The 24,193-nt window shown below is 46.0% G+C and overlaps 1 long non-coding RNA gene across 2 annotated transcripts in view; it reads left to right on the top strand.

Annotated features, from left to right (window-relative positions):
* Positions 1-24,193, top strand: part of LOC149915130 (uncharacterized) — a 218,773-nt gene that overhangs the window by 151,314 nt on the left and 43,266 nt on the right. For both annotated transcript variants that reach the window (XR_016459678.1, XR_016459679.1), the window contains exon 6: positions 6,759-6,845. This is a non-coding gene — a long non-coding RNA (uncharacterized LOC149915130). The remainder of the gene's footprint in view (positions 1-6,758; positions 6,846-24,193) is intronic.

The raw sequence follows: 24,193 nt of genomic DNA, 5'->3' as shown, positions 1-24,193 counted from the left end.
ATTAAAGTGATATCACGCTATTAAATCTTCTTACCATTAGCTAGTCAATGCAGAGAGGGAGCACACAAGTGAGGCAGTCACAGGAAAATTTCCTCATTAGTCTCTTAAGAGCGGCAGAAGACACAAAGTGAGGTGGATCCATCAGCCTGGGCTGGGACTGAGGCAGGCAGAGAGCATTAAATACGCTGACATTGCTCCAGCAGAGGAGTTTGCACACATTTCTCTGATGTGCAGAGCGGGGAGGTCACAGCTGGAATCTCTTTTCAGGGAGACAAGAGCATGCTGGGCAGCAGAACACTGCTGTTGTCATGGGCACTGGCTTTCCCTGTGCTGTGCACAGAGCAAATGAATGCAGGTGAGCTGCTCCATGCAGGGGTTTCAAGCAGTGGGGTCACTCCTGAAATCCAAGCAGCCCATGGCTTTGAAATTCCTTTCCAGTTTGTTAAGTCAATCAAGGCTGTGTAAGGATGAGAAGGAGCCACTTATTTATTTAGTGAAGGGTTTATTTGCTGTTAAAGGACTCTTAAAATGTTCATCTGAAATCAGTAGCAGAAAACATATTCATTACATGATGTGGAACATTAAGCCCGGATCATAGAATCTTAGAATGGTTTGGGTTGGAAGATGTTCTTTGAATGCAAAGAGGGTGTTGGGATACATTTCTGTGTTCATTTAATTTTTAGCCTTTGTCAGATGCGTAAGGGCAGATTTTGGTGGGTGTTCTGGAGCACTCATTTCTCACTTAGGAAACAAAATGAAGTTGTTTTGATCTCAAATGCAAATGCTTTTGAGACTAGAAATACTCACCAACCCCAGAATGCACAAGACCTCCAATCGTGGTGATGCTCCTATCTGAGTCTGTGTCAGGCTTTCTTTGGTTTCTAAAACTAAAATGCTGGATTAGTACAGCAGTGATGCACAATAACTTCATCCTTCTCCCCAGAGAGTGACCCCAAAGGGAACCACCTCTGTTTTACCACTGATCCAGTTGGAAACTCCTGCATGAGGAGATGCCAGCAGCAGGATGAACAGGCACTGCCAGCAGGCTGGGGATGTGCTTGGAGCAGGACCAGCATGCAGGGTGCAGGGAATGTCCCACTGAGAATGAGGAAATGCTGGAGGAGCCGTCCACTGATTTCCTTTCTCCTTCCACACCGTTTGGAAATGATACTTGCACACAGCTGAGCAGATGTGGGGCTGCCCTGCATTGCACAGCACAGCTGGAGGTGGAAGGCTTGTGCATAGATTGCTTTGCAAATGGGGAAACTGAGGCACAAACTTCTGCCTCATCATTGCAGCCAGGGGGGCTCCCAGACTTGAGCCCAGGGATGCTGCTGGCTGTCCTTCCCCTGCAAAGCCAGAGGAGAGCCTGAGTTGTGGAAGAGTCTGCAGAGGAGCATCGTACCCTCTTGGCTGCTGGTTGCTGTGGTGTTCAGCCCTTGCAGAGCAGAGCTTGGGACTGTCCTCCTATCCCTTCCATCTCCATACATAATGGGGCAAACTGCACGGAAATGCCAGGTTAAGAATAATTCATGGTGGAAAAAAAAAAGGAGGAAGAAGAAAAGGCTTGTCGTGTGCTTCCAGTAAACACTGTATCTGACACAGAATTAATAGGGGGATTATGTGGAATCAGCATATACATTCCTCAAAGTGACTTTCCTCGACAGAAGGACACTAATCGCACTTTCAGAGATCAAAGCCTTTAATCAACGTTTAAGCATCTTAAGTTTGTTCCACTTTATTAAAGGAAAATAATGACACTGTGTTTTACATTGCTGTAAGGAGGAGGAAGATGCCCCAGAAAAGCCGTCTGTTTCTCAGCCTGACTTCACAGCTCAGCACAAAGTCACCTCCAGTCCCACAGGGCTGTGGGGTTGGTGGCATCGCAGCCTGTAGCTGGAGGAGGCAAGTGAGATGTCCAGCACCCCCAGCAGATCAGACACATCTCTGGGCATGTGATGCAGTTCCTTTACATCACAGCCACGTCCACAGCAGCTCTGGGTGTTCAAGGAGGTGACGAGCAGTTCTGTGATGGTTGGATGGAGTAAAACGTATTTTCTACTGCACAACCCAGAATGGCTGACTGAAATCCTCAGCACATGCTAATGGTCTGAGCTTGGAAGAGCTAGATGTGCCCTCTTGGAAAGGTACTGTTGCTGTTACGTTTTCCAGTTCTAAGCTTTCTTGATGATAAATTACTGTTTGTTTTATGATCACTCCTGAAGATCCTCGAGCTGGAAGGAAAACTTTCCCTAACATCTAGAATTACTTTTTTCCCCTCCGATTTTCCAAATAAAAGGTTAAAAAAGGGTTAAATTGAATCTTTTCTTTCCTATTTTAAATTATGCAGCATTATGAGAAAGCCTTGAAACCAGTAATTCAGACAGAGTTTTGCTTTCTCCCGCATTGAGGGATAAGTTCTGCTTTTGCAGTGAGACCAAGAAAGGGAGAGAATCTTTGCCAACCGTGTCTGCCTCAGCCCTGCAGGCAGGGCAGGTTACTGCCATTGCATCAGATGCTATCTCTCATGTTCTATGGTCAGAGCAGCACATTCCAAGGTTTGATTCAGCTTTCAAGCCCCCTCCCTGTTAATCGCTCCCCAGTCAATAGATGTCCAGTGACAGAGGTGAGCAGGAAGGACTGGAGGATTCAGCATCAGCTCAGGCTGCCAGAGCTCCTTCCCAGCTCTAGAAGAACAACTGTAACTTCTGAGTAATCCATCTGATCACCAGCAGATGGATTCTTCCATCCTTAACTTCTCCAGGTCCATCTCAGCATCTCACCCACTCATTTCCTTAGGCATCAGAACCTCCCAGGTTGGTGTCCACATGCTACATTGTCATCGTTTTCATCACTTCTCTGCTGCTGCTGGGGTTTTTGGCTGCATTTCAGGTCACGGCCTGAGCGTGTCCACCCCTCCATCTGATGGGCTGGGCAGTCATTGTCAAAGATCAGGGTTTGTAAGCTTGTCGAGCTAATATTCATTCATTAAGAAAATTGCTTTCCATAGCCTGCAGGAGCATGCAGCTCTGCTGAGCCTCAGATAAGACATTTATACATTAAGAGGAAAATGATAAGTCAGATATAAATTTGTAGTTTAATCTTGAAATGGTCAATTTTTCAGTGTCTGAATCTTGTTTTTTTTTGTCAGTACAGCCTCTGCCCAGGCACACCGTGACAGTCACCTCTTCCTAAATATCCAGTCCATCTTTTACACATTGGCAAGATGGCAAATCGACTGTTCCAGCATTCCTTCCCATCCAAAGTGATATTTGAGCTGGGTGGCATGGGATCCTCCTGAGGTTTGTTTTTCATGAACAATCATTCTCACTGTATTTCTTGCAGTGCTGAGCAGTCTGATCTTTGCATGTCACATGTCATTAGGTTTAAAGTCATTTAGCAGAGATGTTAATCTGCAGCTGGATGGAACTGTGCTATGTGCCACTTGAGCATAGCCTTTGTGGTCTGACACTTGCTCTAGGCTTTAAGATCTTAATGTGATGAACTATGCCTCAGTTTACCTTCCTTAACCACTAATTTGATTTAAGGATGGAATAATTGTAGTTTTCTTCTGATCTGCACTGTTTCTAACAGCAATGCTTGACAGCTATTTGAGCCACAGAGGTTTTTCCATGCCCCGCAAGCTCCACTGAGCCTTGGTCTCATCTTCCCCTCTGCACAGAGCTCTTCCTTGAGAGAGCTATCATAAGGGTTAGTTCATTAACGCTTGTAGAAGGCACTTGAAGTGGAAAACCATTGATGAGCATTCAGTTTGGGCAGTGCAGAGGAACTGTCAGCACAGTTCACCGCTGCCCATGAGACCATCATCTCCATTTGGAGTTTGCCTCTTGCAGTGTCTGAGTGTGGATGAGGATGCATCTCCCACCCAGTGTCATATGGGCTGACTCTGAAGTTGCAGACAGGCTTTTGTATCTGCCTAAAGCAGCAGAGGGGGAGTTCAATAGAAGGTGGGTCTATGAGATAATAGCTGACCACAATAAAATAGTCCCACCTGGTGGCATGGACTTGCCAGGGAGTTCCACTGCCCACAGGCAGAGGAATCAATTCCCTTCTTTCCTTCATGCTCATTTTAACCACTTGGGCTGATGGAACAAGAAGAGAGAAATGATTTTCTCTCCCAGTTCTGACAGTCCTGCTTTTTTTCCTCTGCAGCATTCATCACACAGGGCTTAGAGAAAAAGAAATCAGGCTTTCCTTTTTTTCCCACTCAACGTGCGCTCGTCCAGGTTTTTCTCCCCATCAGTGAAATGAGTGACAAGATCACGCTCCCTCCCAAGCAGAGGGCAGCTGTTGCTCCAGCAGCATCCCCACAGAGCCCATTCCTCAGCAGCACAGTGTTCAGCAGCTGCACAGCACCCAGCACCACGCACTGGGCAGAGGCAGAGGCGCAGCGGTGCAGCAGCCGCAGTCGTGCCTCGCCAGCTGCATCTCGCCTTGGCAAGTGGCAGCACGCACGTTGAAGCCAATTGCTGGGAAGTGATGGGGTTGTTACACACTGCCCTGCCGGCTCATCAGTGCTTTTGTCAGAAAGTGACCTTGGCAGGTATCGAGTGTCTGGCAGCACTAAAAATATCAGCTATTGCTGTCTGCTAGGTTGCAAAACCATGGGCGCCCGTGAAGACGCAGGACGTGTGAGCGAGATGAGGCTCTCCAAAGTCCTTCCTCTCCTCTTGGCAAGGCAGCATCTCTGTTTTCTAAGCTTGTCTGTGAGCGCAGACTTGTTTCAAGATGAAAATTTCCCTTTTGGAGGAGGATGGGAGAAGCCAATGGCGATGTGATGTCAGCAAATGAGATGTAAAGGGAGAGGTAGAACTAAAGAGGGGATGGACAGATGGACCGACACCAGGCTGGGATGGCAGGAGATCTGGAGGGCGAGGGCAGCTCCAAAGAGATGAGGTGGCCCAGAGAACTGCAGACAACTCAGCAGTGGTGTTGGCAGAAGGCTCAGCGGGCTCCCTTGGCTCTGACACTTTTTCACACTGACTTCTTCCATTCTGTTCATGTTTCTTTCTATTTCTACACCTGGACTGTGGCCAGAATAAGAAGGGGAGATAGAAAACTTAGTGCTTTTCAATTAAACGAGAAGCACTTTGCCATTGTAAGCGAGCTTATTTAGACATTAAATCAAAATCAAATGCTTGTGCTATCAGTGCTACTTACAGTCTGATAATTAATGATGGCTTTCCCTAGCAAAAACTCTTCTGTGTTCTGTCAGCACCACTGTACATCTTTGATCAAAAGCTTTTTAAGTAGTTTCAGAAGCTGGGTCTTTAAAATAAAAATAACACACAGTGGTAATTCTCTGCCCAGGAAATAAATAGGAAATGCTTGTAACATTTAAGCGTTGGATGTCAGCTAATCAACAATTTCAGCATCATTGCATGGTGGTGAGCTGAGAAATGGGAGAACGAAGGGGCTTTGCAGCTCCTTGGAAACTGGCAATGTGAAGGAATCTTAGAGCAGATTATTTTCAGGACCTTTGCTATAACCTAAATGGAGGAGAGGGATCTCAGTGCTGATGAAAATCAAGTCCAGTTCCTCTTATGAAAATATAAGCCATCCCAGTTGCATTTCTCCTTCATACTGCTCAGTCTTGGAAGAGGACAAAAGGAGAAAGGGAGGGAAATTCTATGCATTTAACAGCATACATTGAACTGTATGCATGAGTCTTTGCTAAGCAGAAGGCCCCAAGGTCACATCCCATCCCCAAAAGGCACCTCTGCAGCTGGGAGCACACCCTGCTCTGCAGGGAGGCACAACGGGCTGCAGGCAGCTCGGAAACCTCGGGCAGGGTCTCCATACCCACCTGTTCCTCACCTTTCCTGAAGTTAGAATTGGTCTCCATTCTCAGGTGGGCTTCCTTTCCTTGTCTTTTTCTGCCGGGTCCCTTTGGGAGCACCTCGGAGTTCCCCATCCCTGTTTGGTGTCAGAGGGATCTCCCTCCTGGTGCATCTCCCGGTCTTCATCTCCAACCCGCCTGCTGGAAGGAGCCTGCCCTCCTCCATCAGCACACTCAGCAGAGCAGACAGCTGCCAAGTGCAGTAATTGGGCCTCACCTCACTTTGCCTCGCGCTGCCAGCTGCCGCCACAATTAAGCCGCATTATTACTTTCTAAACTGAGAAACGTTTCCCCTCCTCCCTGTGCTCCCCTCCTCCTTCCCCACCCTCCCTTCTGCGGGTGCAGTGTCAGCACATCCCAGGCTCATGGGGAGGCTTGGAGCAGCACCTCCAGAAGGGTTAGTGGGCATGGTGGGGGTGGGATGCTCCAACCATAACGATTCTGTGATGCTGTGAACTCCTTGAAGCCCTTGAGGAAACACATGGGAGCCAGCTGAGGAGGTGGTGTGGCTGTGTGTCCCATTCATTCTCTGCAGGGGGAGGTGGGTGGGTGCCCCGTGTCCTCTGCATGCAGCTCACATGCCTTGGGACTGTCACTGTGGTAATTAACAGCACTTGTAGGTTTTAGTAAGATTTTACACAGTGTATCTTCTACAAAATGGTTTCTATTACTTTGAGCAGATAAAAACTGACATAGGTTCAGAATGACTTGGAAAATCAATAAGCAATAAAACTTAGCATGAAAACAAATAAATTATCCCAATCAGAAAAAGCACTGAGAAGCCGTCAAGCTAGTTAGACAGATGAAGTCAAATGTCACTCCCAGAGATGAGCAGTTGTTAGCACAGAGATGCTAGGCTTCATTTCAGAATGTTTTCTCAACTTCTTTCTCTCTTTAGGACGGAGCTTGCTTCCATCTGCCAACCTCAGTCTGAATCAAGCAGAAAGAGACAGAAATCCCATAGGACATCTCATCTTCCTAGAAGGTATCTTCCTTTGAGTTGCTCTTCTGGAATTTAACACACGAGGCGGCTCAGCAGAGCCCTGGCAGGGGGGCTGTGATGCCACCAGACCTCGTGCTGGTGTGGGCACAGGAGCTCAGCTCAGTGCAGATTGCAGGGCTGAGCTGAGGGCTGGGGGCTGTCCCAGTCCTCCCCCATCACACACAGTGCCTGCTCAGTGCACCACGCCACAGCCTCACCCTGCCTGAGCAGGGAAGGGGAAGCTGGCTTCTACAAGCGATTAACTAATTAAAATGCACTAGAACAATTGCAATTGAGTGTCTGACTATAACCTTCAACTCTGGCTTAATTAGTACATAAACCTTGCTTTACGTCCTGTGCAAAGGGTTGAATTGAATGTGCTGGGAATTATCTGTTCAGTGTAGCGAGGAGGGAACAACAGCTCAGTGCTACCAGTACTCCTTCTCACCTGGCTGGGCTGTGACCACTCACATCTTACAGTGCACTCAATGAGTTTAATGGCTTCAGGTCAATAAGGATGGGGCTGGGAGAGCTGTTAGCCTATGTGATGGCATTACATGGAGGAAAAGTATGAATCACTTCCCAGCAGCAGAAGAAATGTATTGGTATTGCCCATAATCATATGTTTTTATCTTAATCATTTTATTAGGTCTGGTTTTGGTTTAACACAGCCACACCATGCTGCACTTAATCCTGATTTGACTCTGTGGCTTTATGTGAGCTAAGTGGGTGTTGGTATGGAGAGAGGGAAGAACAACCCATTGGTAACCACTGGGGGCTTTGCAGAGTTGCTGGGCAGGGATGCTCAGCGGCTGGTGTGAAGTATTTGGGGCTTGACTTGATACGGATGATGTTCTCCGACTTCGTAGCAAAACAAAACTGGATGAGAAATCATTCCAGCTGGAACAAAACATTTGCTTCATTTGCAGTTGTTCAGTCAGTTGTTCAATCGTATAGAAAGAAACTGAGTGATAAAGTACCATTTCAAAAGAAAAACATTGAAAGGCTTCAAAAAGGGGAATTTGAAATGGGGGAAGGAGAGCAGCAAGCTGAAGTGCACGGACTCAGTGACATGGCTCTGACTGACCAGAACGTGAGTGTTAGAACACAAAGCACTGAGCTGCTCTGCAGGAGGAAACCTGGAATCCTCACCTGGTGCACCCAGGAAACAGAAGGTTACAACTTCTCCTTACTGAATTGAAACGTGATGTCCCAGAGTTGAAAACTTCTCACACATAGAATAGCCTGGTTTGGAAGGGACCCCAAGGATCACAAATCTCCAACCCTCCCACCACAAGCAACGCCACCAACCTCCACATTTCATACCAGCCCAGGCTGCCCAGGGCCCCATCCAACCTGGCCTTGAACACCTCCAGGGATGGGGTAATGCTTCTCAAGCACTTCAAGGTATTTTAGGGTCAGAATGGACCTTTTCCTTTGAAAATTTCAGGTTCTGGCATTTCTCAATGGGGAAAAGATGAGGTAATTTCCTGTAGCTATTTCTGTACCCTCAGCAGCTTTTTGAACCCCTTCACGTAGTCTCACTTTTCCCCTCCCACACACAGCGCTGAGAAATAAATCCTTTGGAAATGGAAATCAGGCTCAGAGTAAACAGATTAGTAATGGTTAGTTGGTAACTCTTTATTAATTAAATGTCCTAAATACATTTAAACCTAGGCACTTAATTTAGATTTATAAGGATAATTTAGATTTATAACAATAGTTATTATACATTAAGTACAATAAATGCCAATTGATTTTTATAGACAATATTTACTCAGGTGTAACTGCACTGTGAAATTTAATTATCTTCCTGCTTTGTTAGGAGGACAGGACTGGGGTTTCATAAGCAGGACCTCATAAGAGGGCTGGCAGCGAAGGCAGCATCTCCTATTAAACACACCTTAGAAAGGCAACCTTTGTCTTGCCCCACATCTCCCAGTCATTTCCATAACTGCAAAATAAAAAGCTCATCCTGTGCTTTCCAATGGGAAAAGTGATGGGAAATCTTTAGCCTCTTGGTGTGAGCTGTGGGCTGCAGCAGCTGCCTGAGGACTGAGAGGTTGGCTGCTGAAGCTCAGCCTCTTCAGCATCCCTTTGGGTAGAAAGAATTTAACAGATCCCACAGAGAGTTTCCTGCCTGTAGGATGCATTGCTAGGTTTTGTGCCTGGAGAGGAGGAGAACCTAAATCTGGTTGCATCACTTGTCATCAGAAGGGCCAATGTATGGAAAATGACGTCAGGGAATGGGGTGCAGTCACTGGTTATGAACAGAAGAGGACATTTCTGATTTCTGCCATGGAAAACCCCCAGTCTGGGACTGTTTGTGGGTAAGGAACCACATCAGCGCATCTCCGTGCTGGGAGAAAGAGAGGTTCTGAAACAGAAAGTGTTAATCCATTTGTTCCAAATGACACTTCATTTTGCCACTGTTTTCATTAACAGAGTGGAGGAAGAGCAAAAGTATAATCATCATGGTGGAGGATCGTTTGGAATAATAATATGATTTTTGAAAAATCCCATATCTATTGTTAACAGAAGAAAAGTTGAATTCCTAGAAAACCCTTCGGGACACAAACCCTTTTCCCTCCCTGTCTCCAGCACTTCGGCCATCTGAGCAGCTTTGTATTTTGTTGGCTCCTTCTGCAGTGGGGACCTGCAGCAGGTCAGTGGGATGTGCTCAGTGCAGGAACAGTCTGTGCAGGATCTCTCACTGTTTCATTTTGCTCAGGTTTCTACAAACATTTCATTCATTTGCAGTTCAGGATGTTTCATGTTCCATAAGCTTCGCTTCGAGATTTGAGGGAGAATGAGACCAGAATCTCAAGCAGCAGCCAATGAGACTCACCTGTGTTCACGTCAGCCCCATAAATCAGCCCAGGCACTCAAACAAGTTCATGAACCTTTGGGAAACTCGGAACAAACCCGGGCTGAATCTCCAGGCTAGATGCACAGTTTTCCTAGTAAATAATTCAGAACATGCAGCTGAGCTGGCAAGATAATGATTTCTAAAGCAAAAATAATGTAAAGCACTGATATTAGATGGGATAAACACATTTTTAATGCAGTTGTGCTGAAGAATGTGCCGGTGTAATCTCAGAATGTAAATTTGCCTGCTCTGACCACTGTGACTTTCCCCACATTTTTATTTCTCTTGCACATCACAAATACCAACAGCTCTCTAAAATTAGCAGGAATCCCAAGTGCTTAAAAACCTCTGCCAAATCCACCCCGTGTTCTGTGTCCTCTTTAATGTGCAACATTGCACATTCTGTGAATGAAGAGCAAATCGGGGCTGTATGGGTTTGTTTCACAGCCCCAGTGCTGCGGGCAGGAGCTGAGCATGGGGAATCCAGCCTGCAAATGGGAGGATCCTTCAGAATTGATATAATTACTTGGAATATGAGACCGTGGCGGAGGAGCTCATCTGTGTGTCCACTTGGCACTGCTGTGGGTCTGAGGAATTTGGGTTTCACATGGCAGCTGTGCCTGCATGCAGTTGCCCAGTGTGGTGTGAGGGCCTGAACTCGTGGCACTGTACCTAAGAAGCACAAAACACTGCAAGCATGAAGGATTCAGGAGTGCACTGTGCTCAGGCTGAGGACCCAAACTGAGATCCTGGCTGGCACTGTGCAGGGGAGGAGGGCAGGGGGTGGTCAGGCACTCACACCCCCCTTGTCTGCACCCGATGCAAGTCCAAACCAAAGTGCTTCTTCCCCCTTACATCCTAGGGGCACGTGCAGGAATCCAAGCCTTCAGCAAGAGCAACAAGCTCCAGCCCAGCTGTATGCTGAGAGGAGTTTACTTCTCCTCTTTGTCCTCTGACAAATGAGCAAAAATGACACTTGGACAGGGCAGCGAGGTGTTTCTCTTTTGTTGGCATAAAAGAGAATGACCAAACAGAGAAATAAAGGGAGAGAAAAATCTGTTCACACGTGCACACACAAATATTGTGATGAAAATGAAGATGGTTCTGTTGTGTGAATGTTTCGAGGAGCACAGAGCACTGGGAACATGTTCCAAATGTCAAATGGATTATACTCCAGCGCCCTTATTGTTTCATATAATTCTCATCTAATGTCACCCCTGGCAACAATAATACAAGTCTCAATATTGGCTTTGATGGAGCCTCACTGAATATTTTTAAGCAATGAGGAAATTGCCAGGGGGAGTGAGAGAAGGAGGGGCAGGCAGGATGGGGACTGCACCCAGCACGAGGGTGACAAAACAGATCCCCAAATTAAATCCATCAGAAAGATTGAGTTTGCAATTTCAGGGTCTGTGACGCCGGCGCTGCTGCGGCTCGGCGAGGCTCGCGTTTGAGTCTTAATCATGAGGTTTGTCTCCATCGGAATACAATTAGGGAGCCTGAGCTTGAAGCAAACGGATCGGAGGAGCGGAGTGAAGGCAAACGTAGAAACACGAAGAGGGACAAATCTTCGTCATTTTGCCAGGCTGAACGGAGCTGTCACATTACAAGGTCAGGCCGAAGCGAGCTGATTTTGCAGGAAGGAGGGATGAAATGACTACAGAGGTGGAAAGTGCAGAAGGCAACGCTGGCTCATCCTCCGTTATTTGATTGCTCTTCTGACCCCACAGGTTTTCATAAAGTTGATTAACAGATCCAGGAGCCTTGCTGCTTCCCATCCTCCTTCCAGGCGGGCTGAGAAAACAGGAGCAGCAGCACTGAGAGGTTGCTGACAAACAGCCAAATGGGGTTCGGTCTGCCAGGAGCTGCACACCAGGTGGGACCTCAGCTGGGCTGCTCTTGGGACCACAGATGCATCCTTCCCATCCACCCAGGGCAGGGCAGTGAGCCCTCTCCTAGGGCAGGACCTGGAAGAGTAAGCAGGATTTAGGAGCGTTCGAGCTGCGTTCAGTTCAGGTTTTAATCTGCAGAGCGTGAAGAAATTCTCATTAAAGTCAGCCACCAAAGTTTACGTCCATTTGACCTGTAGAAAGGCTAGTTCAAAACAAAATCTTTGTGGTGGGAAGAACGGAAAACACTTCAAAGCAGCTAAATCAGAGAAAGATGCTTAGCCTTTCGTTTAATGCTCCAAGGAGTCTTCTAGCATGGAGACAGCAGTCTGTTCCAAATTGGTGCTGTCATTCCAGACACACAGACCTGGGAATGGACAATTCGGGGTCCATAATATTTATAATCTCAGTGTGTGGCCTCTCTTCTGTGTCCTGCTGTCTGCTCTGATTGCACAGTGTTTGTCTTACTTCAAGAGCCATCATATGTGACGCGGACATAATGTTTCCCTTCTTATTTCTCCTTTAAATTATAGGAGTTTCACTGAGCTCTATGATTTGTGCAGGCTGTATTACAGGCATCAATCACAGCTTGCTTTTTCCCTTCCATCTCTAATGGCACAGGGTTCTTCCTTCAGTGCTCACGGTCCTACACAGACCTAGTGTGAGTTAAAAGGTATCAGCTGGGGAGGGGCTGGAAGGGCAGAGCAGTGTTCATTCTTAGAGGTCAGATGGGTGAGCAAAAAGCAAAATACTATCAGCTTGTGCAGCCATGATCTGAACATCATCTTATGCTTATCTGCTCCTGTTTCATGACAGGGATTCAGGAGATGAACAGGCTGTGCACAGCTCCCAGTTGCTGCTCATCAGGTCCCTTTATGCCCTCTCCTTGGTTACAGAGCTGGGACCAAGCTTCTCCCTGGTTATTCCATCCTGAAGTATATTTTATATAGGATCTCTGCAGTGAGAGGAGGTGTGGACAGAACCTGCACAACCTGCTTGGATACCACGTTACCAACAGGTAGTGAGATAAATCCCACTTTACACTCCCTCTTCAGCTGGTGAAAACAGAAGGGTGCCCTGCAGAAGTCACCTTCAGTCCCCAAATAGTCTCATGCTGACTGAAGATCCCCATCTCTTGCTTTTGGCTGCAAAGTTTCTTAATTTAGCTGCTCAGTGAGGTATTTGCACCCAAGAGTGAGCACCCAAGAGCATGCATGCTCTGTGGGCTGTACCAAGCAAAAAGACTTTACATTTAAGCTGGGGTCCCTCAGAAGTATCAGAGCAGCCACTTTCATAAATGTGTACCATCATAAACACGTACCAGAACAGACTAAGGGAGATTCAGGATATATAAAAAGAAGAGTCTTCTTTAGAAGACACACTGCCTTATTCTCCCTGCTGAAATTCTGTTGTTGGGTTTGGCTCCATGTTTTCAGCCCGTGAGAGCTGACCAAACAGATCAGTCAGAATTGTCCCCTTCCTGAGGAGCAACAGAAGATGGTTTTGTAATCCATGGCCCTGAGAAGATGGTTTTGCTTACAGTAATCCATGGCCCTGAGGGGTGTCCTTTTGGTGCCCTTCCTCCTCTCTTCCCAATGAAATGCAATAATAGCCAGCCACCTGCAACTTGCTTTTGCACTGCTGGTGTTTGGTATTCTCTCTGCTACTGCCTGAGGGTATGTGCCAATCTGTTAATACATATATAAATATTATCCTTATTAATCCCTCGGAGAAAAATAGTACCAACAAAACTTATTACCATTTCCTTTGTGGCTGGCTGAGTAATGTGAACCAGATGATGTTTATGTTTAAGAAATGAAAATGCCAATAAAAAAGTAATTTTAAATAAGTCACCTCTTGGTATTTTCCTCTACCAAATGGAGGAATAACAGAGACATGCTACATCTGCGTGTTAAAATTCAGCAAAAACAAATGGTCTTTATTACAGCAGTCACAGTGGTTACAGCCATGATGGCCCCACTGCAGAGTTGCACTCTAATTTTTAGTACATTCCTAAATGTTAAGCACTTCTATGGGAAGTGCTTAATAAATTAAGAGTTTGTGAATGCTTCTGGCCAGAGTGCAGAGCTGCCAGGTCTCAGTTGTGCCCTTCAGAGCACAGAGCTGGGAAGACAGGTCTGCTGCTGGGAAAAGCTGGTGTAAGCCTTTGTTGGTGTAAGGCCACGCTTCTTTACATGGATGTGCGTAGTTCTGGAGCTCAGTCATCCATACCAACAGCACCAGATTAAAGAAAGAGGGAAAAATCATTAAAATCACACTTAAACTCCTCCAGATAGGACAAAAGCAGCACTGCAGCTGTAGGAATGGCCCTCTGCATTCAGGCAGTGAGGGAACCCACAGCAAATACCATTGGTGGATGATTCTGGTCTGCAAGGAGACATATTTATCTGATGCTTATTAGAGCGCGTGTATCTGACCAGATGTTAAGCTCAGAAAACTCTTTCCAATTTCCTGCTTCCATATGTCCATTGCTTCCCAAAGTTTTCATCTTCCAAGCTGTAATTATTACTGATTGATCCTTTTCATTAAATGATTTCTTGTTTTTTTGTTTGTTTTGAGTCTTTGAATTCCGTAAGCGAAATCCTTTTTGCCATTTTTAGTTCCAATTATCAAAGAAAGAACCATCAAGAGCTAAAAAAACGGAAGGGCCAAATTATAAACCGACGATGCCCATCATCTTCCTGAAATGAGAATAATCAGGCTACTTTTCTAACACGATGGAAATAGAGCTCTCCATTGCAAGTGGATCGTGTTGCATCTGTCAGACTTCAGCCTTGTCTGTGATTACGAGCTGGCTATCGTCCACTTCCAACTGCCTTGCACCTCTCCCAATAGCTGAGGTTTCTCCTCGAGCTCCAGCCTGGTCTATTTGTGATCAGATGGGCCTCTCAGCTTGCTTAAAAATGCAATCAACTGTCGAGTCTTTATGGCTGTGAAAATAATAATGTTTAAAAAAATTGCTTCTTAAAGAGAGAGAGTTAGACAGCAAGATGCTGGTATGAATTGCTCTTTCTGCAGTATATGTGCTCATGTCTCTCCACCTTTCTAGCTGGTCGTCTATCTGTCTTTCTAAAAATAATAGATGTTTTTAAAAAAAAGTTTAAAACAGGTGACAGTCATTCAGCAGAAGGCATTCCAGCCCATAAATTTCATTCAGGCCTTTATGTGAGGACCAGAAAGGGCTTAGCTTTAGTGCTGTCTTCTGAAAGAGCTGACTTTCTTCTAATAAAAGCCCAAATGGGAAGTGAAGGGCTCAGCTGGGTGAACCTGGGATAGAAGAACCTGGGTACCATGCTAATGGAGCTGAGCATCTCCAGATCAGGCTCCACCCAGAGGATGAAGGTTGAGCAGGCATGGTGGTGATTTAGTGGGTACGGTAGTGACCGACTGATGGTTGGACTTGATGATCTCAGAGGTCTTTTCCAACCTTAACAATTCTATGATTCGATGGTTGTGTGGAAACTGCTGAATCACGGCCTGAACCTCTGTCTGACCACCTCTCCTAGACCCCATTTAAGAGCTGACTACCACTGGGAAAGGATCTCTTTTGGAGACTGCTCCTCTTGGATCCTTCTCAGCGAGCCCAGGACAAGGGTAAGCTTTCCATCCATTCTTTTTTAGCGTGATAACCTGTTTAGCCTAACTTTCTTGTATATTTCTTAATTATAACATCCATATATTCATTGATTATACATGGTGTACATCTCTGCTCTTCTTCCCCATGCCTCATCCTCACCACGCAGCTCCGCAGCCCAGGGCCAGAGCAGCAGGGTTAGAAAAGTTTCCTTCCCCCTTTGGAATAATAAAACTTCTCAGGCAGGCACACATCTCCAACACGCAGCGGATGGAACAATTAAAAAATGATAAAAGCTCTATCTTGGTTCTGAACACGCCAGTAGAGTGAGGAGATAAACCCCCGTTCATTCGAAGTCATTAACGGCTCAGCAATTTCAGTGCCATTTCCCATCAAAATGTATGAATTTTTAATTCTTTAATTGCATGCTATCCTAAACACCACGTGTGCTTCCTTCTTGTTTGTCCGCTTGCTTTTGTTGTAAGAGGTAAATACGTTTCTGAACTGGCTTTTTTGGGGAAGAACCCATTGTCATCTGTCTGCAGGCAGGCAGTGCGGCCTCTGGTGGGCTCTGATGGGGTGGGCTGAGGTCCTGGATGGGCACAGGGCTGGGAGAAAGCGGGGCTGTTCTTCCCAGCCTCTGAACTGGCTTTCGTGATAACAGGAAAATTAATTACTAGGGAGATTACTGAAAGGAATATTCTGCTGATTGTGTTTATTTGAGGCATCTGTTTGGTTTTGTTGCTGAAGAAACTCCTGTGTTTTGCTCTTGGAGCTCTGAATGGCCGGTGCTACAGCAATTGTTGCAATAAATACGCATTCATTTCTGACCTCAGGAATGTTTGTGGAGCTTTGTCTGCTCTGAGCAGGCTTTTTAGGAGACTGAACACAATGGCTCGTGCCAAGATTGAGATCACGTCTTCTCAAAGACCGGGGAGACTGGAGCCAGGGATTAAGTCTAGATCACGAGCTTCATAATTATAACAGGGCTCAGTTAACAGAAACAATCAACAGAACAAACTACTTGTAAAGCATCTGATGCTTGTTGGGAGGAAAAAGGAGGTAATTTTTCTTGTCATGAAGGATCTATCAGCAGTTCATGGAGACAATTACAATATTTATTTACTGCCTTCAGTAACTTTCCTGTTGCGGATGGTTTTGTTTCTTGCCTGTGGACTAAGAGTAAATAAGCTGTGAAATTCCTGCAGGTTTTGTCTGACACTCCATTGCTCTCCCTTTTGCATTTTTACCTGCACTTCTACAAATTTAGTATCTCGAGCTCTAAATGAGGACCCTGATGGTCTTCACTCGCCTTGCACTTTGCTGCAAATTGATGACATAAATTTCAAGCCAATGAATAACGTGGGCAATGGAGTTGAAGGGCAGAAGATATCACAGGAATTACTGAGCTGATTTCCTCCATAGCTCAGGTCACACATGGAGTAATTCCTAAGCTGGAGGACATTAGTCTTCCCATTATGCAAGGCGTATTGGTTCAAAAGTTCAACTGTTTGGCAAAATTCACATGGTACCCTTGTGCTCTGAGCAAGGAGGGAGCATATATTTGGATCTCACAAGATGTCTGTGAACTGCAACGCGTGTCATAAATCTGAGCTTTTGCCACTGTACTTGAGCCAGACTTCTGTGGATGTTTAGAAGAATTTGAAATGCCCATGGAAGAGATAAGGCTGGGGGCAAAGGGGGGTTGATTTTCTTGCAGATGGGAAAGCGTGTTGCCTCTCAGAGCTTTGTTAGAGTTGTGATGGATTTGTGAATCCCAGCATCGCCATCATGTGTGTCACCTTTATACGTTCTTTGACCCAGCAGGACTTGAGAAGTACCAAAACGCTCAGATGTACACATTCTGATCTAATTATGCAGGTTCAGACGATCTGCTGGGAATCGAGATCAGGGTTTGAGTGCAGTGCAGCACAGGTCTGAAAGCAAACATGGCTGTGAGGTGCTGGTACTCTCCTGGCTCGGAACTTTAATGGCTGAAATCAGCACAGAGCCACCTGTTACTGTGTTCTGAGCAGGACTGGCCCCTAAATGAGCTCTGAACCTACGGATGTTTAGAGTTTTTCAGTACCACGAAGCCGAGCCAAATCAGGTCCTGAGGTCTCCTTGCTAACACAGCTGATATTTTGTCAACTTCTCACCGATTCAAAATGTTAAATGCGGTAAAGTAAATGTTTTCTTAAGCAAGCTATTTGCAAGTCAAGACCAAATGCATGCTTCATGCTGGCTAATATCCAGCGTGACATGGCTGAGCAGGTGTGCAGATATTAATGTCTTTGTATTAGGACCTGCAGTAAATACGATTCCAGCAGTATCACAGGGACCAATTGGCTATTAAGCTAGAGGCTAAATTTGTTGGTTTTTATTTTTTAATGTCGCAATAAATCTTCGTTTTCTACAAAGCCTAGGAAAATATTAAATCAAATCCCCTTCTTCTCTCCCCCCCTCCTTAGTTATTGATTGAGAGTATTATATATCAACTAACCACAAGGAGAGCATGCTATAACTCTGATTGATCGCCCGTATATTTCTGGCACTAGTTCTGTGACAAGTGCATGCTTTGCTGGCCACCCTTGTCTGTGCTTTATGGCACTGGCCTTCTCCCCTGGCCGATTCATAGATTAAATGATGGGAGCAGCATGATGCATGAGGTCTTTCGAGGTGACCTTCTGCCCAGGGAGCTGGGTATCTTGCTGCATAGGAAAGACAAACACTTCCCCCTCTCCCAAAATAACATTTCCTCTTTGCAAAAAAACTTGCTCATGAGAACAGAAGGAAAGGAGGTAGAGGGGAGAGCAAGGCTGAGAGGCAAAGAAAAGCTGCTAAGCTCAGAATAGGATCGGTGATCTTCATGTGATTTCACCTCCAGGGTCACAGCAGTCTCTGTGCAAACACCAGGTGCAGCAAAATCTTGTGTCTGTTACCAAAGTGCAACAGACTCACCGGCTGCATCGTGCAGCCCTTCCCTGCTGCCCATTCCACAAGGGAGTGTCCAGGATCTCACTGCACTTTGGCTCTGAGTCTTTGCTCCTCCATTTCTTTTGCCCGGAGGACCTGAGCCCTCCTGGTGTTTCAGATCCTCGTTGATGGCAGGGAATCATTTCTCACGCATGGTTATTTTTGCCGTATTAAATAACAGAAGGAAAATGCTGTTATGAATATAACATAATTCAGAATCATCCCTTAGCAGATTTTACTTTGGTGGGATGAATTTATCCCTGTCAGATTTTAAGAGCTGTCCACTGCTGATTCCTAATGAGGCAAACCAGCTCTGGATAACAATAATTTCTACAAATCTGCTTATCTGGGCTCAGTGTTTATCCCTTTAGCTGGATACCTCTTGATCCAGAATCATTGTTATAAAACATACGCAGGGAGTGTCTGCAACAAGCATGTAATTGAAAAGCACTTGCTTGCTAAGTTGTTCAGTGCTCAGTAGAAAACCAAGAACAGAACTGGAAGTGCCTGTTGCCAATCCTCTTCTTCATTGTAGCACATGGGAGGCTTTAAAATAACGCCTTCAAATAACCAGATTGGGGTGCTGGATGAGACCAGTGGAACAGCAGCAGTGTATATGAGGTGACAGTGAATGTGTGCTTGGAACACTGAACCAGAAGACCAGAAGAACATGAGAGCAAACAGAGACCCTGAAGGAGAAGCTGAAGGAACATTACTGTGAGGAAGAAATACTTGGGTTAAATGGCTGTCGAAGAGGAAGGAGGAAAAATGCTGACTGTGGTCAGTAATTAATCTGTCGGGAATGGCTTAAAAAGCTTCTTGCTTAAATGGAAATGTATGGAGTGAAAGGGTAGATCAGACATATATCTCAGATTATAGTTTTTGGCCCACAGCATCATAGAAACCCATTTCAAGGTAAATGCAGTGAAGGAAAATAAAATGGAATACTGAAAGTACAACCTGTTAGTGGTGATAGGTGAAAACCATTGTGGCAGTCCTAAAGGAGACAGCCAGGGATTATTTTGCCAAAATTTGTCCATTTTGTCTGTTAATTTAAAGCTCATGCACTAGGTGAGCTCTCAGGGCCCTTTTTAGATCCTCAGCACAATACTTGTAGTAATCCGAGACAAAAATATTGCAGTTTTCACGAGGCTCACCAGCAAGGAGTGATGCTGGAGGAACCAGCTCAGAGCATCACTATGGGCAGCTTCCAAGGCTCCTCCATGTGGGATGGGGAGTCCAGCATCACCCATCAGACTGGGGACAGAACAGCTAAAGAAGAGCATTTCATTGAAAAATGGGACTCCTGGAGTGCTGAGAAATGCCACGGGCCAGCAGTGCTGTCCTTGTGTGACTGTAAGATGGCCCACTTGGGCATCCCAATATGCTGGTCACTGAGAACACGATGGGACATGAAGTGGCAGATGGCCCCTTATTTCCCATTATTTCAGGTAGACTGGACTTGTGTTATTTACAGCTCCAAAAACCAGCAGCAAAACCCTGGCTCTCATTCATGTGTGTCACTTGGCAATTTGTCTGCAGTGGATATTGCTTCAGTAGCATTTGTATAAACAAATTAAGGGAGGAGAAAGCAACAAATGCAGCTTAAGACTAATTCCCCTCCACCCACCGAATCACTGAGGGCCTTTAAGAGTGTTCAAAGCCAAATTACACTTCAGTGCATAGGATTTAATTTGCATCTGCCAACTGCAGAAGGGGGATTTAGTTGGGTAGGGCATTTGCATTCCATAAAAGGAGTTGATCTCTAATTAAACTAATATCATGTTTGAATTTCCAGAGTGATAACTAGGAAGACAAAACACGCGGGTCTCAGCAAGAGAAAGGAGCAGGATCAGGGCAGGGGAGGAGAATGTCTTTACTCTAAAATGCCAAACACAAACAAATGTATTTCATGGTGTCAGAGGTCTGGGTGCCGTTTGTGCAGGTGTTGCTCAGGAGAGGCCCAGGAACTTGGAAAGTTTCAACCTCTTTGCATGTGAAGATGACTCTCTATTTTTAATGTTCAGCCTTATTAGGACACAGCTGGGTGTATGACCCCAATTGTAGTCACACCAGTTCAGCAAGAAGGATGCGAGGGCTTCGGGTTGATGAAGTAAGTCAGAAAGAGCCCATGTTTGTCTGCATAGCAGCCCAGATCCACCGACGAGATGATGCCGAGTGGTCCTGACAGCCTCTGAGCAAGCACAGGAAGAAAACATATCATCCAGCTAAGCAAAGATCCATTTAAATTTTTTTTCTTTGGTTATGCTGAATCAATATTTATTTTCTAACTCCTGAACGCACAGAGGAAATTCTTTCAGGGCAGCTCAGGCCACCAGAGACAGAAGTATTTCTTACCTGCCATCAAACATTCAGGAAAATCAGTAAACTGTGGCAATTATTTTCACAGATCAATAGATTTTAAGGCCAGATAGGAGCACAATTGCAGCCATCAGCTCTGATTTCCTGCTGTAGAAATCACAGAGTGATTCCCTTTCTGAGCCCAACACCGCGTGCTTAAACCAGAATGCATCTTCTAGTAAGACATCATCCTATCTTGATTGAAAGACAGCAGCTGATGAGGAAAGAACCCCATCCATCAGTGAGCCCTCTCATGATAAATTACCCTCCTTCTTAAAACATTGCTCTTTATTTCCTCCTTAAATTCTTCCAATCTTCATCCTCAAACTACTGACAGCAGTCTGATGGGGAGGTGAGCTCCTCACACCAGATACACATCTGACAGAGGCCATCCTTGTTCTGCAGCTTACTTTGGGCTCTGATCAAATCACAGTGTGTTCTTTGCTGCAACATGGAAGTCCCTTCTCGGGACATGTTCCACTTAAGCTGATGTCTTCCCTCTGACAATACAACTGGAGAAGACAGAAATCTCCTTTAGGACAGCATCAGAAGAAGAGTTGGGTTGTGATATGGCCGTGCCTTATACAGAACAGTTCAGGATGGTTTCCTAGATCAGCATTTGCCCGTGGCCAGCGATTGCTGTGCCCCTCATGTACACATCAACCTCTGCTGTGGTGTCACAGAGCCACAGCACAGCCCATGGAAGGGACCTGGGAAGATCATCAGGTCCACAGGATGGGAAGCCTGGATGAGATGCCCAGCATTGCTATCCGTTTGCATCTTAAGAGCCCCAAGGATGGGGATTCCACCATGACCCTGTGGCTCCTGGTGAAGAGACAGACTCCGTCCTCCTTTAAATCCTGGAGTACCATCATTAAATCCCCCCTGCAACATCTCTTACAGGCTGAAAAGCTCTCACTCTTTCAGTCTTCCTTCACAGGACAGGTTCTCCAGTCCTTTGGTCACAGCCCTCCCTGGGACCCTGGTCACATACCCACAGCTCCACATGGGCTCACAAGAGTAGAGGTGCTGGGGCAGCAGCTGAAGTCTTTGGTCAAACAGTGTCTGTCTGTCTGGGCAGCCGGCCTGACATGAGCTCTGCTGGGCTTTTCAGTGCCAGCCCAGCACTCCAGCTGCCTGCTCCATGCTGCTTCCCCCAGGACACAGCTGACAGCACCATCAGCAGAGCAGCCCCTCCAGGCTCAGAGGGAAATCCCAGCCGCATTAAAAGCAAGGAGTTCTGTTTTCATCTCTGGTGGGACCGACGTTTTGCTTGGAAACTTTAGAGATGAGAATATTCATAGCCCTGTTATGCATGCCGCACATAAGAACTGGGTTTGTAATGGAAAACAGAGCTCCAGAGCACTTCTTTTACATAGCTAATTTTAATATCATTTTTTATTTATTTTGCAGTGAAGTGCATCTGCCTTACAATACTTACCCAAGTAAATATCCCATTTCACCTCTCTCCCAGGAAACAGATGTACACAGATCAAACCAAGAAAGACGACTGCTTATTTTCTTCCCCTGTGGCTCAATCCTGTGCATATGCCACAGTGTGTGGCATTTTCCACTCCTCAAAGGCAGAAAACACACATGACATTAAAGCTTGCTTTTCCAGAAGTTAGTGTTTTTTCAGATGAAAGCACCCAAGTAAAATATCCTTTGGACAGAAATAAAACAGGTAACTTTTCAAGCTAATGAGGTATTTGCGGTCAAGTTCTGATCTCTGTTACAGCAATACACATCTGTGCTGACTCCCTGCAGGAGATAAAAGCCCCTGCCCAGTCTGGTGGGTAAAATAAATTCTCTCATGACATCAGGCAGTTTTTTTAAAAACTTCCTTAGTAATCAAAGCCCCAAAACATCTCTTGGGATGCGCGTTTCCTGAGCTGCTGGAAGCAGGAGCACAGTGCTGTGGTTGTGGAGCTGCTCCCAAGTGCATCCCAGAGGTGGTGAGAGGTGCTGCTGGTCCCATCTCCCAGCTGTGCCTCTGGGCAGCGAGAGGAGCTGGGTGCCTGGGAAAGATGGAGTCCCTTAGATCAGCTCTGAGCAAAAAGCAGAGCAGGACAGCTAGAGCTTTTGGACTTTTTTGAAGAAACAATGCATCAGAGCATTGCTTTCCCCAAAGACAAATCCTGCACAGGCCCCTATGCTTTGGGCTCACGACTCAAACCTGCAGCAGAGACCAAAATGAGTCACCCAGCACAGAGCAACAAGGAGCAGAGATGCCTTCCTTTGCTTTTTCCTCCTTGAAACAGCATATGGGGAGACAGCAGAAGGGGAGGGAAGACTGCGCTGTTACAGAGCTGCAGGGCAATCAGCCTCAGGAATGGTGGCTTCCTTTATATATATGTATTTATGTATGCATATATATATATATAACATAAGAGAATTGTAATCATAGCTCAGTGAGACTTCAGAACTGTCAAAATGCACAGAATTCCTCATGAGGAGGGGAGAAAAAAAAAGGCAGCTTGTCAACATGCTTTGCATGCTGAGGCTGGTGTTCCAGCAGGCTGCTGGCTGCTGTAGGAGATTATAAAGTCAGTTTGGTTTCGCAGTGGGATGCAGGGAGAAGTGGAGGGGAAAATCCTACCTGTGCAATCCCAATTAACATAAATTAGCAGGTCCTGCTCTCCAGGAATAAACAAACAAACAGTGTTGGTGGGAACAAAGGGCAGCGTGGGGGCAGATTGGTTCTTTTTTGCCATTGGAACTGGGAAGGTGCAAATGTTGGCAGTGTCTTGGGGAAAGGAGAACTGGATTTGGGCAGGGAGATGCCTCCAGGCCTCTCCAGGTCCATGGGATGTGTGTAGGGTTTCCTTCGAACTCTTTAGTTCAACCCTGAGCATGAGGAAGAACCTCTCCAGGGTGAGCTTCACCCCACCTGAAGCTCCATGCTTCTGCTGTGGTCAGGAGGAAGCAAGGTGACACGGCAACTGTCCCGTGCCAGATGACAGAAGAAACTTCTCATCCAGACTTGGGCTGAATGAGGGCCATTTGAGTACCTGTAGCTCCAGCTGTTGGCAAGAGGAGGCACCAGGCACGTCAGGATATGTTCAGGATATTCAGAATAGAACACCCAGCATCTGTTTGCATCTTCAGGTGCCTTGGCACCTTGACAAACCTTGTCTTTCCTCACTGGGAAGTGGAGGCAGTGGCACTGCCATCCTTCAGAGCAAAGCTGGGCTCACAGGTCTGTGATAACTGCAAGGTGTGTTGGCAGCACAGCCCTGGGAAGTGTGAGCTGAGGGGGTGCTGACACCTGCAAACACCTGCCCAGATGTTTTAAATGAAAGGGAAGCAAGCAGGAGCTGTGACAGGGGGTGGCTTTTTGGACAGGCTCATTGCTTGCATTCTGCCTTTTGCAGAACCAGGGTTTGAGTTAGGAGCTAAGGAGCAAAGCCTGGAGGGTTTGTGAAAATAGACATTTCTAGTCTGGCAGGCTGAAATCGGTTCATATTCAGTCCCTAAAAACTCCTAAAATACACAGACAGATGGCCTCACACCATCCTCCTCTCCGAAGGAACAAAATCCTACATATCTCATTTTCTGTAATCTCTTCTTCCTGTGCTGTTCTGACCCCCACCACAGCTTTACCCCATTAAAATCTGTGGCTTTCTGTAGCTTCATAGACAGAACACAAGAAATCAGGAGC

This window comes from Phasianus colchicus, chromosome 24, assembly GCF_987193195.1.
Source record: "Phasianus colchicus chromosome 24, bPhaCol1.hap1.1, whole genome shotgun sequence".
In the NCBI taxonomy this organism is placed as follows: domain Eukaryota; kingdom Metazoa; phylum Chordata; class Aves; order Galliformes; family Phasianidae; genus Phasianus; species Phasianus colchicus.
This window is presented reverse-complemented; position numbering and strand designations above follow the sequence as displayed.